Source organism: Haliotis rufescens, unplaced genomic scaffold, assembly GCF_023055435.1.
Source record: "Haliotis rufescens isolate VD_foot unplaced genomic scaffold, xgHalRufe1.0.p SCAF_11, whole genome shotgun sequence".
In the NCBI taxonomy this organism is placed as follows: Eukaryota; Metazoa; Mollusca; class Gastropoda; order Lepetellida; family Haliotidae; genus Haliotis; species Haliotis rufescens.
The window spans coordinates 6,177,164-6,201,307 of NW_025963791.1; the positions used below are offsets into that span (position 1 = coordinate 6,177,164).

At 41.5% G+C, this 24,144-nt stretch overlaps 1 protein-coding gene across 3 annotated transcripts in view; it reads left to right on the top strand.

The window, feature by feature from the left end:
• The window catches only part of LOC124134290 (receptor-type guanylate cyclase Gyc76C-like), a 199,144-nt gene that overhangs the window by 47,877 nt on the left and 127,123 nt on the right, over positions 1-24,144 (top strand). Inside the window, exon 1 of one of the 3 annotated variants that reach the window (XM_046499025.2) lies at positions 1,233-1,750. The exons of the other annotated variants lie outside the window; for them this stretch is intronic. The gene's annotated coding sequence lies outside the window, so the exon portion shown is untranslated. Of the gene's footprint in view, positions 1-1,232; positions 1,751-24,144 lie in introns of those variants that run through there. 3 annotated transcript variants of the gene reach the window in all.

Here is a 24,144-nt window from a genome sequence, read left to right on the forward strand (position 1 = left end):
AATAGAATATGTATTCGTGAAACTTAGGAAAATAAATTATGTGTATTTTTAAAACAGTAAACTGTTTATCGGAATCACGCGGCAATGGGTTTGTGAGTTTGTGAACCATTTTATGATAATTATTGCATATCAGCTAGTTTAAATGCATATCTAGCTCCGAAATTAAGGAAATATCATTCACGTTATTGGTATTTTATTCCTTATTGATATTAAGCATTGAGTTCGGAATTTGAAATGTATCCTATAGTGAGTGAGTGAGTGAGTGAGTGGGTGGGTGGGTGGCTGAGGGAGGGAGTGGGTGGGTTGGTGGGTTGATGGGTTGGTGGGTGAGTGAGTGAGTGAGTGAGTGAGTGAGTGAGTGAGTGAGTGAGTGAGTGAGTGAGTTATAATGTGATGAGTCGTCCCATATGCATTGACCACCTATATGTGATGTGTTACAGTAGACAAGCAGGAATGTGAAATGATGAATATGTGTACATAGCACTGATGTCAAAACACATATATGTTTGTCACGTTATGACACATTCACAGCCCTTTGCCCTTAGTATGTAGCTGTGTTCACAACACGGAGGTCACACTGACATTTCCCAGCCTGCATATCATTGTGTCGTATGTTCAAACCCATGTATTCACAAAACATCAATGAATGTTACAACGTTACAGCTAACATGTCGTTCTCATATATTCCTAACCCCATTCAATATACCATATCTGGCATGTTAATGTGATATATTCACAGCTCTTTGTAACACGTTTCCAAAACCCTGGAGAATAAACTATAAAATAATCTAACTCAAGTCTAGAATGATTTGGCAAGTCTTGATTGCATCAACTCTAGGCATAATTAAAGCATTGTTCTGGGCTCCATTTGGATGTTATTTTGTATTTTGTAGATTAATATATGTTTAAATAAGATGACTTTATTTTTGAGACTTAATAAACCATGCCATTAAAATATGCCCCAAACCGGCGCCATTACTTGGTCACAGCCTTGATGCTATTAAGATATATTCAAAGTCTAGTATTGTTATACCTGTATGTCACCGAGTGCAACATAATTACTTCCCGTATGCTATTGTGATACATCTACAAACTGATACATGGTAGTAAACAAGGTGATATCTCGACAACGATATTGTTCTCTTTTGTCTCAAAACTACCAGTCATGGGAAAAAAACATAACGACTGGGTGGGCCATACATTTCTCAAGAGCAAAGAGCTCGCATATGACCGGTCGATCCTGCCTCTGGTACCCCTTGCGCTGTACTGCCTAGTTTGCCATAGAGTGCCTATTGACACATGAATCTCCTTGACGGGAGGTTATCTTCTCACTTGGCTGCATCCACGTCTTTCCCGCGAATCAGTGGGATGTAAATTCCCCATCAATGGATGATGGCTTCATTCACTGCAATATTCAACACACACATGCATGCCTTGGCTGTCGCTACGATGAACTAAGTGACCCCGGGAACGTCTGTTCATAGGTCTGTCCATCACGGCTACTCAGTATATGTGTGTATATACACAGGGCAACTGACACGTCCCGCGCAGACGATAGGTATGTTGCAGCAGACGACATCTGCTGTGTGAAGCGCGCGGCATATGAGGACTGACGGACAGATTTCACTGAGGCTGGGCGCATGTGACACTCGCCTTCTCCTCCACGCGGAGTGTTTGTGGGTCAGTACATGTTCTTGAATTTCGGATCAGCGGGTCTTAGCGTCGGATTATGCCAGTTTCTTCAACTCGAGTAAGTTTGAATTTCGTTATTTTCTATCATTACACTGGATTACATTATTGATACTCCTCAATCAATACATTGTCTGAGATCGACAAGCAGTAATTATAACCCGGAAGATTTCTCAGTTGAGAACTGTTTGAAATTAGGTTATTGTGATGTACGTAATATTCAAAGACGTGTGTGTCAACACAGACAGTTGTAAATTTAATGATTCAAAGTCACAAATCAGTCCCCGATTATGATGAGAAAATTTAACTATAAATCCTGTTGCCACTATGAGTTACAAGCCCAACTATAAACCTATCACGGCCATACAAAACTCAAATATCATCCACCGTCCTCCATATACCCTCTTGAAATACAAACACAAGTAAATCAACAAGGTCAGTTTACAATCAACCAACGCTGTAATACAACACCAGGACACATCAAGGAGACCTAGCCGTGGTGACACACATGTATCTTCTATCCATCGCCTAAAAGTCCACATTTATGTACGCTGTCCATGTCGTCGAAAATGAAGACGTTCACTCTCCTCCCTGACAACGACGTTAGGCGTCAATACATCAGAAATAAGGAATTATTGTGATAGCTATTCTCATGGTCGAGGGCACGGATGAGTGATGACAGCTTGACAAGAGGGTATTTGAGAACTAGCGACAATGATTGTGCGTGTGAGTGGTTGTGGTGGTGGTGGGAGGGGGGGGGGGGGGGGGGGGGGGGGGGGGGTTGCTGTGATGCTGTGATGATCAAGGCATAATGACAGTTTTCAAGTGAGATACTTATTTACGAACATATTCAACATCCTTGTCCTATATTATACGCAGTGCGCAGTACATCTGCAGTGGCGATGCGGTCGAAGAAATATGTTACTTGGAACACAGTCTGATGTTATTTGACTGAAATAACGCTTTTCAATTTCCATCTCTTACAATATGCAATTCTTTTATGTATTTGATAATCGCTACAAGCTCTTTTTAAAATCTGTTTACAAATCCTTTAAAACTATTATCATAATGGTTTGTTAGTATGTTTGAAAACAAAATTGACGGATTGTATGGGATGGAATACATATGATTCAACTCATTACGGCGAACATATTACAAATACATATGAGCTGTGAACATATCACAAAAACATGCTTGTTATTATATTGGAATGGGGCCAGGAACATATGAGAACGATGTGATGGTTGTAAAAATGTTAAATTAATACATTATTTGACTTTCGCGTTGTGAATACATGGTTTGACCATAGGACACAATGATATGCAGACTGTGAACATGTGGCTATATGACTGAAATTATGCCGTTGCGAGGTTAAATTTGAACTCACTCACTGAGAACATGTCACAATGACCTGCGTGCACTTACATACTGATGACAAAGGGTTGTGAATGTGTCATAACGATAGAATAATATATTCATACTTTGACGAACCTTCTGATCTCAACTTCGTGACAAACATATATGTTTTGTTAACATCATTGCGAGGTGTACATATTCATCATTTTACATCCATACTTGTCTCCTGTAACTCATCACATATAGATGGTCAATTCCTAGGGGCGACACGTCATATTATAACTCATTCTCTCATGCTGCTAAGCCATTGCAGAACATGGCCCTCCTGGAATAAGCACAAACTGCGATATTTTGTCATTACCAGGCTAGCTTAGGTGGAAAACATAAACAATAAGCTGGAGAGTTTTTGACATTACCTCGTGCTGGTGGGTGCGCGGTTCAGTGGGGTATGGATACTAAAGGGAATACCTGTCAGCGTTGTATAAAGAGGATGTATAATGTCTATTCAGTTATAAGCATTCATTTCCGGCAAAGATGTTTTTTTTGTACTATCCAAAAATATTACTGTACAACTTCCTTTTATTTGACAAAATGCTACATATTTCAGTTTCATGAATTAAAATTCGATAAAGAAAGGTGCTAGCAAATAAAATCTTCAATTAAAAATTGTTATTTTTTGCCGGTAGCTATTGATTCTGGTCAGTCGTTCAGTGAACCAAAACATTTACGAAGTGTCGCCTTACTCAGTTAACAAAACGGTAAAAACTACCTCCCAAAACGTTTATCCTGCCCTGTGGCAAATGATAGCATGTGACCATGCTCCCCGATATAGTGAGACTAGAAGCTATACATAATGCATCGTGTATAAGACCTCACGACGTAGCTAATTAAATTCGAACGGTACCGTTGCAAAATATATCGTCCTGATTAACGAATAAACGATATGTGTACCAATATGCTACTCAAAACATGTTCGATAACACCCCACTCTTTTTATATGGCTGTAGTTAATCTGTCATGACCTGTATACTGCTCAAAAGAATTTTAGATTACCTATTTTTTTACTTTACTTTACTTTATTTAATCTACCATAGCCATGACAGATAAACTATAGTCATATGACAAGATCGGGTGTTCTTAAACTTCTTTTGAGTAATATATGATTTTGCCTTCAAACATTCTTTTCTTCTTGCCTTTTCTTCCTGAGAGTCAAATGCCAGAACTGCAAGTGTTGACTTTTTTTCAGAAAATGTTTGTGGACAACGAGATTCTAACAACAAAGAACAGTGTGATCAGTGATATGTTACGTTATTTAAAAGCTTGAGGAAACTGGAAAACGACAGTACAAGGTCCTTACTTATTAAAACGACTGATGCGCGGCGGAAAATATGTCACGGTTGCGTTCCTTATACAGCATGTATCAGAGGAAAACAAGACTAGGTTACATTAAATCAGTTTCTCATTTTAGAGTTTTCCTTGCCCTTTATCTTGAGTTACAGAGAACGACTCATAAATAGATCAAGGGCCATGCGTACCGCAATTGCAACCAGGATGTTATCGATATAATTCGTTTCTTTCCTCCAATTTTACATTCGGTAGATTGAGGAAGTAATATCTCATATCCTTATGGTGTTTTATGATTCACGATATGCATTATTTTGGCACAAATAGTGGAACGTAGCAGGCAGTGTATTACTAAACTGTGCATTGATAACCTCACTGGTCCAAAACAGTGCATTGTACATAAACAATGGTAAGACCCCCACCTCCCCACCCCCTCCCATACATACCGTAAATTGACACTTTGCTTGCTTCAACCGTGAAAATCCGGGGTAGATTAGGTGTTCAGCAACGCATGCTAGTCGTAAGAGGCGACTAACGAGATCGGGTTGTCAGGCTCGCTGACTTTGTTGATGCTTGCCATCGTACTCCAATTTCGTGGATCGATGCTCATGATGTCAATCACTGATTTGTCTGGTCCAGACTTGATTATTTACAGACCGCCGCCATATAGCTGGAATATTTCTTGTTTCATTTGATACTCGTGTTGATATTATTGTTGTCATTGTTGATATGATTTTGTCTGTTCTGACTCACAAATCGGATCAATCGGCCCCACTCGGCATATTCCGTAACCTACAATGTACACCAGGCTAGCTTTAAACATGTTCCTGTTTCTCGAGGCATTTTTCAAAATGAAATGAGTAGGGAATGAGGATTATATTTTATTTTATTAAATCCATTTAAAAAAACTTGATTCTTACGTACCATGTCACCTCTTTTGACGACGATTCCTGCGGCTCGAAGTATAAACCCTATACAAAGGCACGGTCTGAGGCCATGGTGATCACGAGCAACTTCGCCTGCTAATCTGATACACCATACATGGCATATTAGCATTCGTCACCACTCGCCCCTTTCCGTAGCCTGCAAGAAGACTCGTCCCCCCTATCGATGAATGTTATGCGCGAAAATACGACAAACCAATACGAAAGCGCGTATGATTTCAAGTTCTGCGTCAAAGAATCCCTCAGAAATAATTTTTGATTTTAAATATGTCTAAATATATACCCGAGACACAGTTAAATGTGTTCAATCATACTGTATAATTCCGCATATCCCGATGTGCTTTAAATTGCATTTGAAATATATATACTATATGGGGAAATATATATGAACCATTACGCAACGAGTTGGCAATTGTTTTAGGTATGCCCGTTTGCGCTAGGACGGAACCCGGTCGCCAAAATGGGCATGAGAGGGGCACGAGTCGCTATTCGGCTTGTCCCGGAATGACACGAGTTGGTCACGAATGGGCATATTAGAAAAATTGGACTCGGTGCAAAAACGAAATTATGTATGAAAGGTCTGTTCTTAACACTGCTTAAAATAAATAATAATTTTGATTTAAATAAGCTATTTTAAGGACGGTCATGAGAAACAATAAATTGAATTCAACAAGTCTAATGAAAAAGAAAGTCCGAAGAAAGAAATGGAGAGGTCATTTTAGCCTGGTATCCCTGTAAACTGCATAGCGAGTTACCACTCGCACACAGTTCGTACATGACGGTCGATATTGAGTAGAAAGTGGGGTACAATGTGATATCGAGCAATTTTCTTATAAGTGTAATGACACAGGCCAGCTGCAGATTGCATTGTGAAATGTCATAGTCACGTGAATTAGTGAAACTAGTGAATCCAGAGCCACTATGGATTTACCCCAATCCCTTAAGATGTCATGAGGTGAGCCGATTGAGTACTTCATAAGAAATTATGTTCAGCTTTACAGAAATGGCCTCATTAACGTGAACTAGTTTCCATGCGTGTCAACATGTCAAATATTGTATACGTCCTGCTAAAGAATATAGTAGTTTTGGAACATGTCTAAAAGCACACTTTCAATTTAAACATGTGTTAAAAAAGAGGAGTTCTGCAGTTTGACATATGATTGGTGAAATCATGCTGTGAACATTATTATGTGGACTAAAGCACAATAACCCCTTGTCGGTTTCGCCGAAATGGTAAACGTCTCAGACCTGCATCACTTCGTGCTTCCCTCCCATGTCAAGCTGGCACGCCGTGATATAACTGGAGTACTGTTCAAAGCGGCGTTAAACCCAACTCACTCACTCACTCACTCACTCACTTACTCACTCACTCACTGTGGGATAAAGAAGCCTATGTTTTTATACTGTTAGGCTGCGGGCGACTTTGATATACAAAAATGTTGTCAATGACATTTGGCACAGTAAACCGATGGGAGAGGTTTCGTGAATGCTGACACAACAGATTTGCAACATTATTTCTTTCTTGACAATGTCTTTTGTCACAATTACCATCAATTATCCATCTTATTTACAATTTGACTAAACTAAGGTAAGGGGTGTGCTGGGGTTTCACGCTGCCCCTACAGTATTTCACTTTATCTTGGCGTTTCTGCTTAATATGGTTGATAAGCTTAAAGTAATTCAGGTCGTTTATATATATTTGTATCATTTTAGAGAAATAAGCAAGTATGTACGTTGTTTAAAGATTAAGGATCATATTTAGAACGAATGTTGGTCCGATCCGGAAGCCTGTGGGTCCTGGTAACAAGGGACGGAACTCTGCAAAACACTTTCAAATAAGAGCCACACGTGCCCTCAACTTTACAAGGAAACAACGAAAACAGCTATTTGGGTCACATTAACCAATGATAAATGACTGTGACTTCTCATCTCATAGCTATAATCAGCATCAAAGATTATGGAGGACACGTGTCCCTTGGTAAGGGATCAAACAACATGAACACTACCTTGCACAATCAAACGTCAATAATTGCACCCCGATCGCTTTCGAGGCAGATTATTTTGAAAAGTAGTGAAGATTGATATGCTTATTACCAATTCTGTGAAATAATGAGGCGATGTCACATGACTTTGTGAATATATCAATATGCATATTATTAAGAGTAAAAAACTTGCCAATTCCAAGCATATCCTTTAATACACTTCTATATGTCTCCAACGAAAATTTCTTTGACAATTCTAAATACCATTCCAAATGAACCATCGCCGATATTTCTTTCAATATTAACACAATCGTATTTGATATACCAGATGACTGAGTGTCCCTGTTGTTGACTAATTGTAGAGACTAATTGTTTTTATTATGCACTAAAACTGTTATATGTACTGGAATGTTTATTGTATATCAATTATGCCGTCATGATTCCAATGTCAATTATGAGATCTCTGTTAAGGTTCATGTCAAAACATCTATAGATATATCCTACTCAAAAGAAGTCATATGACAATAGTTAATATGACATGGCAAGGGCAGATAAAATACAGTCGTTTGAATTTTTTGGGTATTCTTTTGCAATGAAATAGCAATGACAGATTCGGCATATTCATATGTAAATTCGGGTGTTATTTAACTTCTTTTTCGTCATATAATACCGCTTGAACCACTTGAAAACAAATATTTTTCTTTACGTGTCTCATATGCAACGCTTTAAACCCCAACTGACCTATCTCAACTATTATCATTATCAGTGCATTTGAGCGTTTTATTCTTATATCAAAAACGTCAGCCAGTACCTAAGAGTAGAGAATACCATGGACTCATCACATTTCAACGCGTGAGTTTCATAAAAGATTGGCAGAAGTCTTGCACGTTTGTAGTTGAGTGTTCAGGACAACCTACTATAACATTGGTTTGTTGTACTCGCGCAAATGATCCCGACCTATTGATGCAGTTAAAAGAAAGTCAGTAAAGCATGCAATAACTGAAGCTGGTAATGGTTTTGCATGTTTTGCATATGACAATTCGCTGTGCAGAGTTGCGTCCCTTGGGCACTCCAGGAATTTATGAATGTGAGTTCGAATTTATTCGCTGACTAGCCATGATATAACTGGAATACTGTTAAAAGAGGCGTTAAACTCAACTCACACGATTTGTAAACCAAAAGAGCTGTAATCGAATAGCGTTTGGTTTGCGTCGTTAACTGCCTATAGTGTAAAGTTACAAGAGGGGCGGAGAGACTGGCAGGCTGATATTAATATACCTCACACGACATGTGATATTAATAGGTCACAGCGAATCTCAACAAGGACACCAGGACGTTTTCACTTCAAATAAACAACCAGACAGAAAACAGGAAGAAATCCGAAAATACATGAGCACCTCACATTTGAGGGTTTGGTTTCATAGATGTGTGTCCTTTCAAGCAAGTCGGCGTATTCTTTAAATACTTTTATATTTACTTTATGCTCAGTATTTTTTTCACTTAAATTGTTTTCCGCAAACATCGCTGTATGCACTGTACAAACGCTGTATGACACGATTTGATGAAACTACACACTAGACATTAATTCCAAAACCGGCGACAAGTCGGTTTTTGACCTCGCTTTGTAAGAAAATAACATCTGCAGGGTTGTCGAGAGTATGTGAGCAAGTCTCAGGTTGCGTTTGATATTGCTGCAGCCATATGACTCTGGGTGACGGCGCAAATAGATTTCACACATTAAATGAAACATGCGCAAAGCGTCTTAGCCCTACGACAGTCCGAGAATATAATGTTGACTTACGACAATCGTAGCGCAAAATACCGCACATGTCATAGGCTCAAAATATCACCTCCGCGTTACGTCTCCCGCGTTTTAAAATACGCACGGGTGTCAAGGTCGTGTAAGGCGTCGGAATTCGCTGTGCAGAGTTGCGTCCCTTCGGCGAGCCGGCACTATATGATCGTGGGTTCAAATCTTGATTCGCCCCGATTATGATACTTGATTTGTGTGCGCCCTGCGCTTTCTTGTGGGTTCCACCAAAGAGGTAAATGTCTAATACCTGCTTCACTTCGAGCTTCCATCCGGGCCGTGATATAACTGAAATGAATACAAATAACTCACTCACTCGCTAAGGTCGACTTACGGTATCTCGTATATCGTAGTACTACGCCACATAATAATGAGGTGAGGTGAACTAGGGGTGTGTGTGTGTGTGTGTGTGTGTGTGTGTGTGTGTGTGTGTGTGTGTGTGTGTGTGTGTGTGTGTGTGTGTGTGTGTGTGTGTGTGTGTGTGTGTGTGTCCGGACTAATGCCGGTGTTATAGTGCTGGCCCACTCAGACACAGTCTACTGCGTCCTAGCCAGCTGGTCCTTGTTTTAGCCTGTCCCCGGCCACGGCATCCAAAATGACACAACTGACATAACAAAACTGACATAAACAGCCACAAACACACATAGACGTGCATGCACGTCGCTTTATGAGTGCACTAATCTTGAAGGCGACGTTTAACCCCACTTCACCTCACCATCACAAGGAACATATAAAGGGCGAAACACAAGGCCACTATGTCATCCTTGGCCAATTACATCTGTATTTAACGCTCATTTAAGGCGCTGCTTAACCAGCAAAGCTTTATGATGGAATCATACAATGGACATACAATTAGCAGAAAGATTTTATGATCATGGAAAGGGTTTTGTCGCATTTGTTTTCATTATCGATATCACTACGTTTTGGGGGGCGGTCGGGTAGCCTAGTGGTTAAAGCGTTCGCTCGTCACGCCGAAGACCCGGGTTCGATTCCCGACTTGGGTACAATGCGTTAAGCCCATTTCTGGTGTCCCCCGCCGTGATATTGCTGGAATATTGCTAAAAGCGGCGTAAAACCATACTCACTCACTCACTCACTCACATTACGTTTTGGGCAGTTTTGACACTGGTTTCATGAACAGAACAGTCATTCCATTACGCATTCCCGTGACGTATTTAGGTCACGTGTTACTCTAGGTCTTCCAGCATATAGGTTTCGCTCTATGGGTTCCTTTACTGTAGTTAAACACGCACTAAGGGAAGACTAAACTGTCAGTCCACGTAATACAATAGCATATACAACGCCAACGGCAGAGAATAATCAGTCTCCATTATCCGGCGTAACAAGTTCCATTGGGCATATATGACAAAATAGCGGTGGAAATTATGTGAATGGATCACTGAAAATTAGTGATGACACCAGGTGTTCGAAAGGCTAAGCAAATCATGCGTCATGTGATATCATCGAGCCCCGCCTGACGTTCTACACATGCCACCAGTGCTACTTCTTTGATATGTATGTAACATTTTCAAAATGTCATAGATACATGAATCTTAATTCTGGATGTCTATTATCGGATTTATTCCCTTATAAATAGCCATACTGGAGTGACCTTGTGTTCTCTTTGTTGAAGTCATTCCACATTGGCCAAGGCTCTCCTTTCCGTACCGTTTTGAGTCTACGTACAAGTGTGTGTGTGTGTGTGTGTGTGTGTGTGTGTGTGTGTGTGTGTGTGTGTGTGTGTGTGTGTGTGTGTGTGTGTGTGTGTGTGTGTGTGTGTGTGTGTGTGTGTGTGGTGGGGTTGGGGTGGGGGGTGGGTGTCTGTGTGCGTGTCTGTCTGTGACTGTACATGTGTGTGTATGTCTGTGTGCGTGTCTGTCTGTGACTGTGTGTGTCTGTGTCTGTGTGTGTGTGTGTGTGTGTGTCTGTCTGTCTCTGTGTGTGTCTGTGTCTGTGTGTGTCTCTGTGTGTCTGTCTCTGTGTGTTTGTGTCTGTGCGTGTGGAGGGGTGGGCGTGGTCACGGTTTGCCCAATTGTCATAGTTGTATTAAGAGACGGCTTGAGCAATAATTTGTTTAAAAGCGAGTTACATGAGGGGCGGTGGTGTAGCCTAGTGATTAAAGTGTTCGCTCGTCACGCCAAAGGCCTGGGTTCGATTCTTAACATGGGTACAATGTGTTAAGCCCATTTATGATGTGATATAACTGGACTTTTGCCGAGAGCAAAACTCAACTCACTCACTAATAATACATGCCGAAAAAATATGTGAATTTAAATAACTTACATATATGTTTATTACAATATCATCTTCCTTTATAATTTATGTTATTATTCATAAATAGTCATTTATTAATGTTTGTGTTGCTTTAACGTTAATTACACGATAGACAAATGTTAAGTATGATATTTCTAATAACCCACATATATTTATTCATTACGTCAACGTTTCCCTTGATATATTTTGGTTATCATTCATAAATATTCATTATGAAATTATTGATCTACCGTTTATATTGCATGATGGACAATGGGGGCTATTTAACGAGGGACAGTGGCCTGGTTTTTATCAGTTTCGCCAACACGACAACTCCCGGCCAATCCGTTTGAGAATATGACCCTGAAGCTACTCCCTTGTACTTTAAGTCTGGAATATATAAGTGTTGAGTGGTTGTTTGTCTGTCAGAGGTGCCTTACAGTTAGTTAAAGAGCAAATACCATTATTTATATACGTGAAGCTTCGTGGTCGTGCATATTCACTTACGGTGATGTATTGGAATGCTGAGAACGCCCACGTCTTGTCGCATTCCAAGCGATTATCCTGATGTATGACAGTTTGTTATCGGTGATACATCACATCGCCATAGTTATACAGTCAAGCCCCAATAGTACCCAGATAGCGCGTAAATATAAAACGTAAACGCCATAGAATAACCTCGATCATACGACGAAACATATTCCTTTTGCAAAAGGCAACCTGGCGGTGAAAATAATATGAATGGATTACTGAAAATCAGTGACGACACCAGGTGTTCGCAAAAAGGGTAAGAAATTATTTTCGATTTAGTAGATTGTCAAGCATCAGTTACAGGGAATCCGCGTTGCCCCGGAACCCCAAGGTGTCACTGTGGTAGAGTGCAGTGAGTGAGGGTTTAACGCCACTTTTAAAACGTTTAACTCACGCTAAGGCATGTCAGCCGAAATTTGTAGGAAATCCCAAAGTGATCAAAGGGTCTGAGACGTTTACCACTTTGATAAAACACACAAGCACGGGTATGGTACGTGCTGTCTAACCAAGAATCGTAATCAAAGAGTGAGTGAGTGAGTTGGGTTTAACGCCGATTTTAACATTATTCCAGTTATATCACGGCGTGCCAGCTTAATGTGGGAGGAAAGCCCGAAGTGATGCAGGTCTCAGACGTTTACCACTTCGGTGAAACCCACGAGCACGGGTATGGTGCTGACCAACCTAGAAACATAATCGGGGCGAACCGGGATTCGAACCAACAATCATAGGTTTCTGGCGTGCCCAAGGGACCAAACTCTGCACAGCGAATCGCGGCGCCCCAGACGACTGGGCCCCCCGTGCCCCCCGTGATGAAAGAGAATCTTAGAGATTCGACCTCGCGATCATCGATATGGTAGGGTCAAGTGTAGATCCGGTTTAGAATTGTTTTTTAGCTACCCATGCTAGTCGTAAGAGGCTGCTAACGGGATGGGGTGGTCAGGCTCGCTGACTTGGTTTGATGCATGCCATCGTATCCAAATTGCGTGGATCGATGCTCATGATGTCAATCACTGGATGATTGTTTTGTCCAGACTCGATTATTTCCAGACCGCCGTCATATAGCTTGAATATTGCTGAGTGCGGTGTTAAACAGGAAACAAACAAACAAAGACATTGCTGGCCTAAGGGTACACAGCTCCGCACAGAGAATGTCGGCGCCTGAGACAGCTGAGCCTTGCTCCAATGCTGTTCTGAAAAGTCCATGAATGTGCAGTAATTCTATCCTCCTGATAGGCAAGTCTATATATGTGGACGTGGACAGTCTATGGACTCCAGTCTCTTATAGGGACAACTTGTTCTTGTTTTTATATAATCTAGAGCTCATGATTTAAACTAATAATTATTGCCTCAGAGAAGTGTGTAAATCTAGAGACAGCTAAGCTCAAGCTCAGTCTTCTGATAGTGTGTGAGTTAAGCCCCATTGGCAAAGTGTATATACTGAAACATGCATGTCAAGGAATGTATTTGGGTAATGCTATCTTTGAAAGTTTGATTGTGTATTTGAAAATAAAATAGTTTACAAGAGGCTACATATATATCACGATATTATTATTATTATTATTGATAATTCTTCATGATTTATCGATACGTAAATTAGGTTTATTTGCCTCCAAGAAGCGTCTCCAATGCCCACGAAGTAAGTAAATGAAGCTACTTGCTGCAAGCTGATGCAGAAGATGATCGATGGCGGCTACTCCCTCAAAATACATCTCAGCTGCTGCAGCCGTGATGAATCACTGTATCCTAACCTGGGGGGAGGGGTGTGTGTGGGGTGGGTGGGGGGAGGGGGGAGGGGAGTGTGTGTGTGTGTGTGTGGGGGGGGGGGGGGGGTAATTATCGAGGAAGTGGAGATGTAGACGGCAGGAATGTTCCATGTGTGCCTATGCCGCCGTCGTGTTTGATGTCTGTATCCCAGTAGACCCTGGTTCTGAAAAACAACAAATAGTCAGCGAGAATAGAATCTGAAAAACGAGACTATTATACGAACAGGCCAGAGTGACCATCCTGTAATTTTCGATTTTTTTCTTGGTAGTTTGTGATACAGGTGAGGTGAAAATTGGTTTAACGTCGCGAACAAGATTACTGCACTTATATAGCGACGTGCATGCACGTGTGTGTGTGTGGCTGCTTGTGCTAGTCCGGACTGATGCCGATTTATAGTGCTAGCTCACTGAGATACCATGCCGCAGTTTAACATGAATACCCCACTCAGACACAGTATACTGACTCTGAGCTGACCAGTCCTTGTTTTATCCCCTTAATGTCGAGCGCCAGACAGGGTAACAACAAGTACCATCTTTTAACGTATTTTAGTATGACGCGGCCGGGGATCGAACCCCGGACCTTCAGCTCTCCGGGCGGACGCTCTACCACTAGACCAGTGAGGCGGCCCTTCTCACAGTGGGGTCGGGTAGAGCTAGTATGTGAGAAAAAACAACTTTACACTAGTTTCATCACTAAAATAGCCATACAACAATCGAACAACATACCACGGAGGCGGCTTGTGATACAGAGTACATGAAGATAATATATATAAAAACCATGTCAGTCAGATTAACTCAATATCTCGTTTTCTCAAAGTATTTATATCTCGAAATTTAACTGCCGTTTCTAACTGCCACTTATATGCTAATGTAATATAATGCTTATACGTTCGAGACCATTATTCTCTGATAGTGACGAGTTTTTTCAATTATCAAAAACCTGTAGCTTACCAGCGATAGAAACGAACAGTTTTTAGTCGACATGTCCTTATAATTATAACATATTGCAAGACCCTTAAAAAGGGCAGATGTCTACTTGTCCTTATGATACCTTAACTATTGGGCAATTTGGCAAGGAGTATAGGACTAGTGCCGATTTCTAACGCAGCTAATTACTCACTACACTATGCGTTACGGGTGTTCCTTTAAGATGCAAATAACGCGAATCTCTTTATTTTCCACACAACGAGAGTCCCTTAAACTCAACGAGAATACATAATGGCGAGAGCTTTAAATATAACCTTCCAGATACTGGAGCTGCTTAACATACAAATAATGGCCGCGGGAGTTCAAGATAGGTGAGGTGAGGTGAAATGGGGTTTAACGTCGCGTCCAAGATTATTGCACTTACATAGCAACGTGCATGTACGTATGTGTGTTTGTGTGGTTGCTTGTACTAGTCCGGACTGATGCCGATTTATATATAGTGCTAGCTCACTGAGATACCATGCCGCAGTTTAACATGAATAGAGCGTCCGCCCGGAGAGCGTAATGTCCGGGGTTCGATCCCAGGCCACGTCATACCAAAAGACGTTAAGAGATGGTACTTGTTATTACCCTGTCTGGCGCTCGGCATGAAGGGGATAAAACAAGGACTGGTCGGCTCGGAGTCAGTATACTGTGTCTGAATGAGGTATTCATGTTAAACTGCGGCATAGTATATCAATGGGCCAGCACTATAAATCGGCATCATTCCGGACTAGTACACACACACTATATCACACACACACACACACACACACACACACACACACACACACACACACACACACACACACACACACACACACACACACACACACACACACACACACACATGCATGCATGTTAAACCCCATATCACCTCACCTCACCTTCAACTTGCGAAACTGACAGCCATTTATCTCTTTAATAACAGGGGAGCTACTTCAACTTTGACAAAACGTTAGGCTAGCTGCCTTGCATGAACATGTCGTTTCTTTAAGTACAGGAAACAAAAATTCGTAAATTTTCCGATGTCATAGCTTAATTTCAAACCACATATCGGGGACCCCTTCGAGATTTAGAAAACCCCATTGACTTCAATATAAGTGTCTCTTTACACTTAACAAGAAAATATAGGTCTTTTGTATTTCCGATTGCCTGTATCATACATGTTGTCAAAACCGAATGACATTTATTTGACAAATTCGGCCTCAGGAACGCTTTGCCCGAACGAGCCCTTCTGAATTACCAATGTTCTATTTGACCCTTTAATATGCTTGAATCTTCTTGTTTTGTTTGTTTGTTCGTTGATGCCGAACCCTGAATGGTTAAGTTATATGACGGCGGTCTGTGAATAATCGAGTCTGTACCAGACAATCTAATGACTGACATCATAAGCATCGATCTACGCAACTTGGATACGATAACATGTATCAACCAAGTCAGCGAGCCTGACCACCCGATCCCGTTAGTCGCCTCTTACGACAAGCATAGTCGCCTTTTACGGCAAGCATGAGTTGCTGAAGATCTATTCTAATCCGGATCTTCACGGGGCTTTATTCTCTACCCCACCGGCGTGTTTAGAGATCTGAACTATTACAGACCTACTATTGCAGACTGCATGCCGTACGTTCATAAGCCAAACTGTCGGTCAAAGAACGTATAGTATTTTACACAGATGCTGAAAACAGCTGCCAAAACATTGTAAACTTAAGGTCTAAAATACAACTTGAATTATGATACCCGTTTCAAATACATCACCATCGAATAACCTTGCTTACTATACCACCAAACATGGGTGTATACGTATGTATACTTTTCCCCGGCTGTTATAGGACCGGCCATTTCTTACAGGGGCGGGTGGGTCAGAGGTTCCACCCGATCCCGTTAGTCGCCTCTTACGACAAGCTATGACACACCGTATCCTTTATTCATGGTCAAGGACACCCTGGGGGTAGAGGCCGCCTCCCACAACGTTAATGTACTGAAAATAATTACCCTCCCTAATGCATGTCATAATTGTTGGTGACCCTTCCCATGTCTTTGTTCATTTTTCCCTGACGTGCAAAAGCACTTTATAATTTATGTTGAAATACCCAAGATTCACTTTGTCTTGACACCCCAATCCCCCCCAACCCCCCAACCCCCCAACCCCCACACACACTCATTAAATGGCCGGTCCCTTCGTCTTCATCCCACAAATAAAACCAAAGGCATTTCCTAAACACGTGCTAAACACGTGGGTATTGTTGTTTATTGCCCGTCTGCTAGTTTATGAACCCCAGGCTTTAGTAAACAATGTGATAAATAATACTCTTTGTATCACTCCAATATATATTCTCAGTTGCCAGACTACCAACTCGCCACGACCCCATGCATTTTCCCATACAATTCTAACACTATCAAAGTATCGGGTTGTTTCCGCAGATGTTCAAAAGCTACACGAACAATTTGAGTTTATTAATAGCAGCAATATAAATGTGCGTCGATTGTGTGTATAATATAATGATTCCACAAAGGGCACAGATGGACAGGTGGAAATGGGAATACCCATAAATACTACTATGTTTATTTTATTTCCAAACCTCCTTGCCCCACCGAAGTATTGGGCAAAGGTTATGCAATTTTACACCCTATTAATGTTGAAATGTCACGTTGCATGATGAATGATAGCAGAGAGGACGGTGTGTTTTATACGAAGATAACCTTTCACTAACTGTTGACAAATGCCACATGGCGAGCGAGAGCCTGTGGGTGTGAATTCGGCTACTTATGTAAAGGCATTTAGACTGAGGGAGGGTTAGACCTTCCTCTGATGCTTCACAACTGAATAGGAAATAGCAACGTTGTGGGAGGCGGCCTCTACCCCCAGGATATCCGCACTACCCCCAGGGTGTCCTTGACCAGGAATAAAGGATACGTTTTGTCATAGCTTGTCAACTTCCGTTGTCTTGAAGTGGAATCATATGAGTAGTTGTACATGTAGGAGTGTTTTAAATTGTAAAGATAAGATAAGATAATATTTATTGCAGAAACGTTCCATTACGGGACAGATGCAATTTTAAAAGACAAGACATTATGATTCATATATACATATATACAGACATACATAATTTACATTCCTGTAAATGTTTCATATATATCACCCCAATTTCAAAATGGCCACCACGGCAGCCATATTGAATCCAAGCATGTCATCATCACAGAATCAGTGGCTATGAAATATATACTAGTAGGTAACGATTTTAACAAAATACTTTTGACGCCGTCAAGATTAGAATTATCTCGTGTCCTCTTACATAAAAACGTCCAAATATTACAATTTTAACTGTCAGTGGACATATGGATATGTGTATTGTAACCTGAGCAAGCTTGTTATGTATCTAAGGTTACGTCACTGGATCCCGGAACATATAATATTTATAACATCCACGTTTGATCTAATGTTTCGAATGAGGAAGTTGAAAGGATCACTGGCAACGTTGCTTTCTTAATCCACTTTCAAAACGAACAGCTCATTTTTTTCCATTTATTTCCATTATTAAAGATAAAAAAGACTTTATAATAAATCGATACACCGTTCGCTGTCAGAATAGCTGAAGCTCACCTCGATTGCAGACATTGGTTCGTAATTGGAACATGAGAACACAGGTGATCCATACATCTTAACCTCCGTTATTCACCGTGATGAGTTGCGTCCCTTAAGTGTACCAGGATCCTATTATCGTGGGTTGTTATATGGTTCTTGGTTTGTCGGCACAATATTTGCGATCGAGAATTTCACCAAAGTGGTAAACGTCGAAGATCTACATCTGTTCCCACATTAAGCCTGGATAGGTCAGAGGCTGTATACGGGCCTATTCTAAAGAAATTTGTATTAATTCTCCATGACGCCCCCTACTTATTCTGGGTCGTACCATGGATGGACCTTTGTGTGAAGACCACAAGCATGGCGAAGACAGTAATAAAATGATCTAGCCTTTCCAGATACGGTGTTTGTGCCAAGCTGACAATGTGTTAGACAGTCTCATTAAATTCATTGCACAATCAACATGATTTCATAATTACATTTTGATGCAAAATCACATATTGACGGTGTCGAGAGGGAAGTGACTGGTCCTGAGTAGGACACAGAAAACTTTCTGTTTTACTTTTCAGGCCAGCCGACTTCCTCTAAGTGGTATAGCGTCCGCCCGGGGAGCGAAAGGCCCGGGGTTCGTTCCCGGGCGAGGTCATACCAAAATGGGCGGTCGGGTAGCCTAGTGGTTAAAGCGTTCGCTCGTCACGCCGAAGACCCGGGTTCGATTCCCGACATGGGTACAATGTGTGAAGCCCATTTTTGGTGTCCCCCGCCGTGATATTGCTGGAATATTGCTAAAAGCGGCGTAAAACCATACTCACTCACTCACATACTCACTTATACCAAAATACCTTAAAAGATGGTACACGTCCGGCGGTCGCCATTAAGGGGCTAAAACAAGGACTGGAGTCAGTATTCTGTGTCTGAGTGGGGTATTCATGTTAAACTGCGGCATGGTACCTCAGTGGTCTAGCACTTTAAATCGGCATCAGTCCGGACTAGCAGCCACACACACGTGCATACACACACATACATGCTCGTTGTTATATAAGTGCAATAATCTTGGATGCGACGTTAAACCCCATTTCACCTCAAGGGATGGACTCTACAGGGTTGCTGATCCTCTCAACGTACTGCACATAAACTTGATGCCGTGGTCGTTCGGGTAGCCTATCCTTGAAAAAAACCACTCGGGCTTATTAGATGTGGCACTTCGCTTGTTTGACATTCATTTCTGTACCGTTCTGTACAGAACAATCAACGGAATTTTACAAATTGAAGGATAGAAGCGATGTCGACCTTTTTCAGCTTTTCATCGTCGCGATCCCTAAAGCCTAAAAAAGTTACCAATGCATGTTATTAATCCTTCTTCGTCTAGACTACTAAATACGATTCAATCGCCATAAGAGCGAAACTATGATCACAAAAGGCAACCACCTGTGCCTGTTGCCATGGCAAATTCTTTTCTTAATAACCGCATGTTACCAACATATAATATCAGTATGCTTAAACTGACCGTTCCTGTGACCTTAGCTTTATTAAAGACCGTCTCATCCGTCTCTGCATAATCCCCGGCGTATAATCTGACAGCAGGGTGCCGGCTTGATGTGGCTTCTTCCATTCGACCTTAGCACGAAATTTGACGTCCATGTTGGAACACTAACTAATACCAAAAGCCGATAAGTCTCAGACTGACCGATAGATAGCGCTGCCTACGTCACGTGACCACGCCAGAAGACTTCGCGCTGTTGGTGTCGTGTGTACCTGATTGATAGACGGTTTACTTCATACAGAGCGGTACGATTGATTTATGTCATATTTGACAGTTTCGCAGATGGGGCTTGTCAATATCACTTTTCGTTTCATATGATTCATCAGCCAGTTAACGGAAGCCCTCCAGCTAACTAGAAGCATGTCAGCTAACAAGCAAATCACTGAGATGAAAAATTGAGCTGTTTACAAGTATAAACAGTCTTAAAGGAAATACATTTTACTAACAAGCAACTTACGAGCTCTGAATAATAACACCGTTTGGCGAAGGGTTACAACCGTTGAAGGAGCCGTGATTTCCGGCCGGACCTCATGTCTGATCCAATGATCCGTGGTCCAGGGTCCCGGTCCACAAACTGATCTTACGCTACGACGGCATGGGAGATACGATCATCATAACGCTGAGAACGCTTAGCGTTTTTATGTATGTCATCACTCTCTCTCTCTCTCTGATTGCAATCTGACTTGCTCATGTCAGAGCCCTCGTCGTCGGAGATGCTTGTGCCGCTGCTGATGGTCACAACTCTATATTTGGGACTGTTGCTTGTCGAAGTTCATCACATGACCGTAACGCAACGCTGCCATGTCTCCACTGTTACCCGACTAAGGGATTTATTGCTAGCTTGTCAACATCCCGCAATTCAAACGTTGTGTTCAATCGTCCAACGTTACCTCTGACGATACCCCATATCAACTCTCTTGGATTCAGACCGCAGTGGTAAGGTGAAAGTCGTGAGACGGCGTTACCTTGACCTTTGATGTGTTTGTCAAGCATATTGCCGTGATCAGTTTGTGAGAGTTGATGATTTCATAGAGTGTGGTTATGTAGCCCTGGAAGGAAAGGACATATTCATCCTTCGCAGCCACGTCACCATATCTCCTTTAAGGCTATTAGACGTCGGGGCCTTGCTGTTTGGATCCTGCATACTGTGATATGCATTGTCCATGATAATAAGGGAGTCTGCAGGCAAAGTAGGGACCATCTTATTTTTCACCCACTCCAGAAATACCTTGCCGTTCATTTCTGCGTGGAGGTCCCTGTTGTCCTTGGCCTTGGCTCGAAAGACGAGGTCACAGCCTGCGGGAAAACCCCGACTAGCACAGCCAGCATGGAGAACGATAAATCTTCACCTTTTCCCAAGACGTCTTACAGTCCCCACTGGGTACCCAGTGACTGCTGGCTGTGTAAGAGGCATTTACCCACGTCTCATCCTTCTTCACGTTTCTTCGTGATGGTTAGAATATAATGATTTCGGAGATGAAGGATGTCAGATCGTTCACATAACACAGCCCTATTTTCACCACTTTTCTTCTGTATCTGTATCCAAATGTGTGCAAAAGTCGCCATAGCTTGTATTTTGTAACAATTAAGTCATGTTCAGTTTCAAGGTATTTCTTCAAGAGTCTTAGTGACATGTACTTATTTTCTGAATTGCACGTCTGATTTGATTTTTTCCGAAAACTGTCTAATTTGTCAATCCTACGTGGTATTGATATGTTCCCCTCCTGCTTCGCCTGATTGCTGGAGTCCTGCCGACGGACAAGATTTTTCAGCTTATTAGGATACATACCAAGAGATGTCGAAGCTCGTTTCAAGTATTTATTAATGGCATAAAATGGTTTTCCTCTTTCTGCCTCGCACAGAAAGAAATGATATACCTTAAAAATATCAAATGTTTCACATTAGGTGAGTAGCGCATCTTCGCAATCAACAACGACACATGCTATGTTGCACGTGCAGTACGTGATTGCGCTGTTCCTTCTAAAACTGACAAAAAAGCAGATATTGTTGGGTGCAGGGTATTCATTGCCGTGTACCGTTTTGACATTTAATAGTCTGTTCCCGATTTTGAGTTATTTTGCAATTCATCGTTCTCGTTTGAAGCCAAACGGACTGTTTGTTTTATGTTTATTAAAAAAACACTAGCCAACATCCTTGAGTAGAAAAAACCATGGCCCCATCGCGCATTTCAACACCCGAAGAACGTCTTGCTGTGCAATACAGGAGTGAGATATTAATAGATGGGAGATAAAGTCTGACAGTCTTTGCCTATAGATAACCGCTGACCCGTCCTACCAGGCCGTTAATGGGGTACGTAATACGTACAAGCGTGCCATAAGCTCACATCTCGCAGATGAAGCCACGACCTCACACAGCTCAAATTGTTAACCGAAATCCCCACGCTTTGGAATTCATGGCACATTTCCTTCATTGAAGCGTAGAGAGCTCCTAACATATAGACCCGAAACTGACCCTGATGTTTGCATGAACGCATCGTAATATAATCCAAGATTAACGATATACGAAACGTACCTAAACATGTATTGATTTTGTACCTGTTCTATTAATCAGGAAGAGCTAAGATCGAGGATAGGACATTTTTCATTACGGATTGTTATCCGAGTGAGTGAGTGAGTGAGTTGGGTTTAACGCCGCTTTTAACATTATTCCAGTTATATCACGGCATGTCAGCTTAATGTGGGAGGAAAGCCCGAAGTGATATAGGTCTCAGACGTTTACCACTTCGGTGAAACCCACGAGCACGGGTATGGTGCTGACGAATCTAGAAACATAATCGGGGCAAACCGGTATTCGAACCCACAATCATAGGTTTCTGACGTGCCAAAGGGACGCAACTCTGCACAGCGAATCGCGGCGCCTTAGACGACAGGGCCACATAGTGATAGAGCTGATCGATTTACATCCAACCATTAATTTGATTTTCGATATTTATTACCTTTCTGTAGCATTCAAGTATATTCACACTGAATATCAATTAAATTCGTTCTATTGGATCCATGATTTATTCAGGGGAAGCAGATATTGACGGGAGCGAGAGAAGCGAACAAACGTAGACCCTTCAAACTAATAGAATGTTCGACACGATAAGCACGCCCTGCACGAGCAGTGGCCGTGCGTCCGTGAAGTGTTTCACGCTATATGCCATTAGGGTACATAGGCATAATTGTGGCAATGAAGAGGAATGCCAAATATGACAATGATTCTTCAACGAGCTCGTTAAACGAAAACGATGTACAAAGATCACGTTGGTTCGGTTGAAATGCCTTTCGGTGGCTCAATATATGATAAGATTTGTTTGTGTTTTTCAATGTTTTTGAATTTATGGTAAATGGATTGGTGAATCGTGACGTTGGTTCTTAAGTATTATCATTGATTACTCATAGGGCATTTTTCATATGTTGGTGTTCTACCTTGTTCATACGTGTATTTGAGATGCGGTAAAGAAGTGAAGGCCTTTTCGACCTCACTTCGAATGTTTTCAATTAATTTTTTTTTTTAAAAACTTGTCTTGTTTGTTTTTTTGCCAATTGAAACTTCTAGCATTATTAAACGATCTTCTATAAAATAACATTCCCCAGCAGAACATACCCAATTTTATTAGATATGCAATTTTCGAAAACAATTACTTGGCATTTGAATAGATCGTGTATGTTTATTTGTTATAGATAATCAGTTATATAGTGAGTGAGTGAGTATGGTTTTACGCCGCTTTTAGCAATATTCCAGCAATATCACGGCGGGGGTCACCAGAAATGGGCTTCACACATTGTACCCATGTCGGGAACCGAACCCGGGTCTTCAGCGTGACGAGCGAACGCTTTAACCACTAGGCTACCCGACCGCCACCAATCAGTTATATAATACCTATAAGGGATCATATGAGATACGGAGTCATTAGGACTTTCAACACGATCAGTAAATTACACATGTGGTGATAACAAACCTGCGCCAGTGTTTGAAAAGTGCCATGGAAACACTAATTAACACAATTAAGCATAAACCGTAGAAATAACAACTGGCTGTTGACAAAGCCTTTCTGCTTTACCAACGTGTTAATATAGAGATGAACGATGCTCTCCTGGTGCTATATTCCCTGGACTGGTTAGGTAGGTTGGACGCGGCTCCGGTAGCGGAAGAGCTGCATGCTAATGCTGGTGTTTTAGCAAACCAGCTGCGACGTTAATCATTCATAGAGGAACGGAACAATGAAGGACCTGGTACACTGGTGCATCACGCACGTATTGAGAGACGGAAGGAAACGGACAACTGTCAGGGGATTTGAGAAATTGGAAAAACAGGAAATCGAAGAGGGACATCAAAAGTAAAAGTTAACTGGAGTCATTTATAGATTGAACC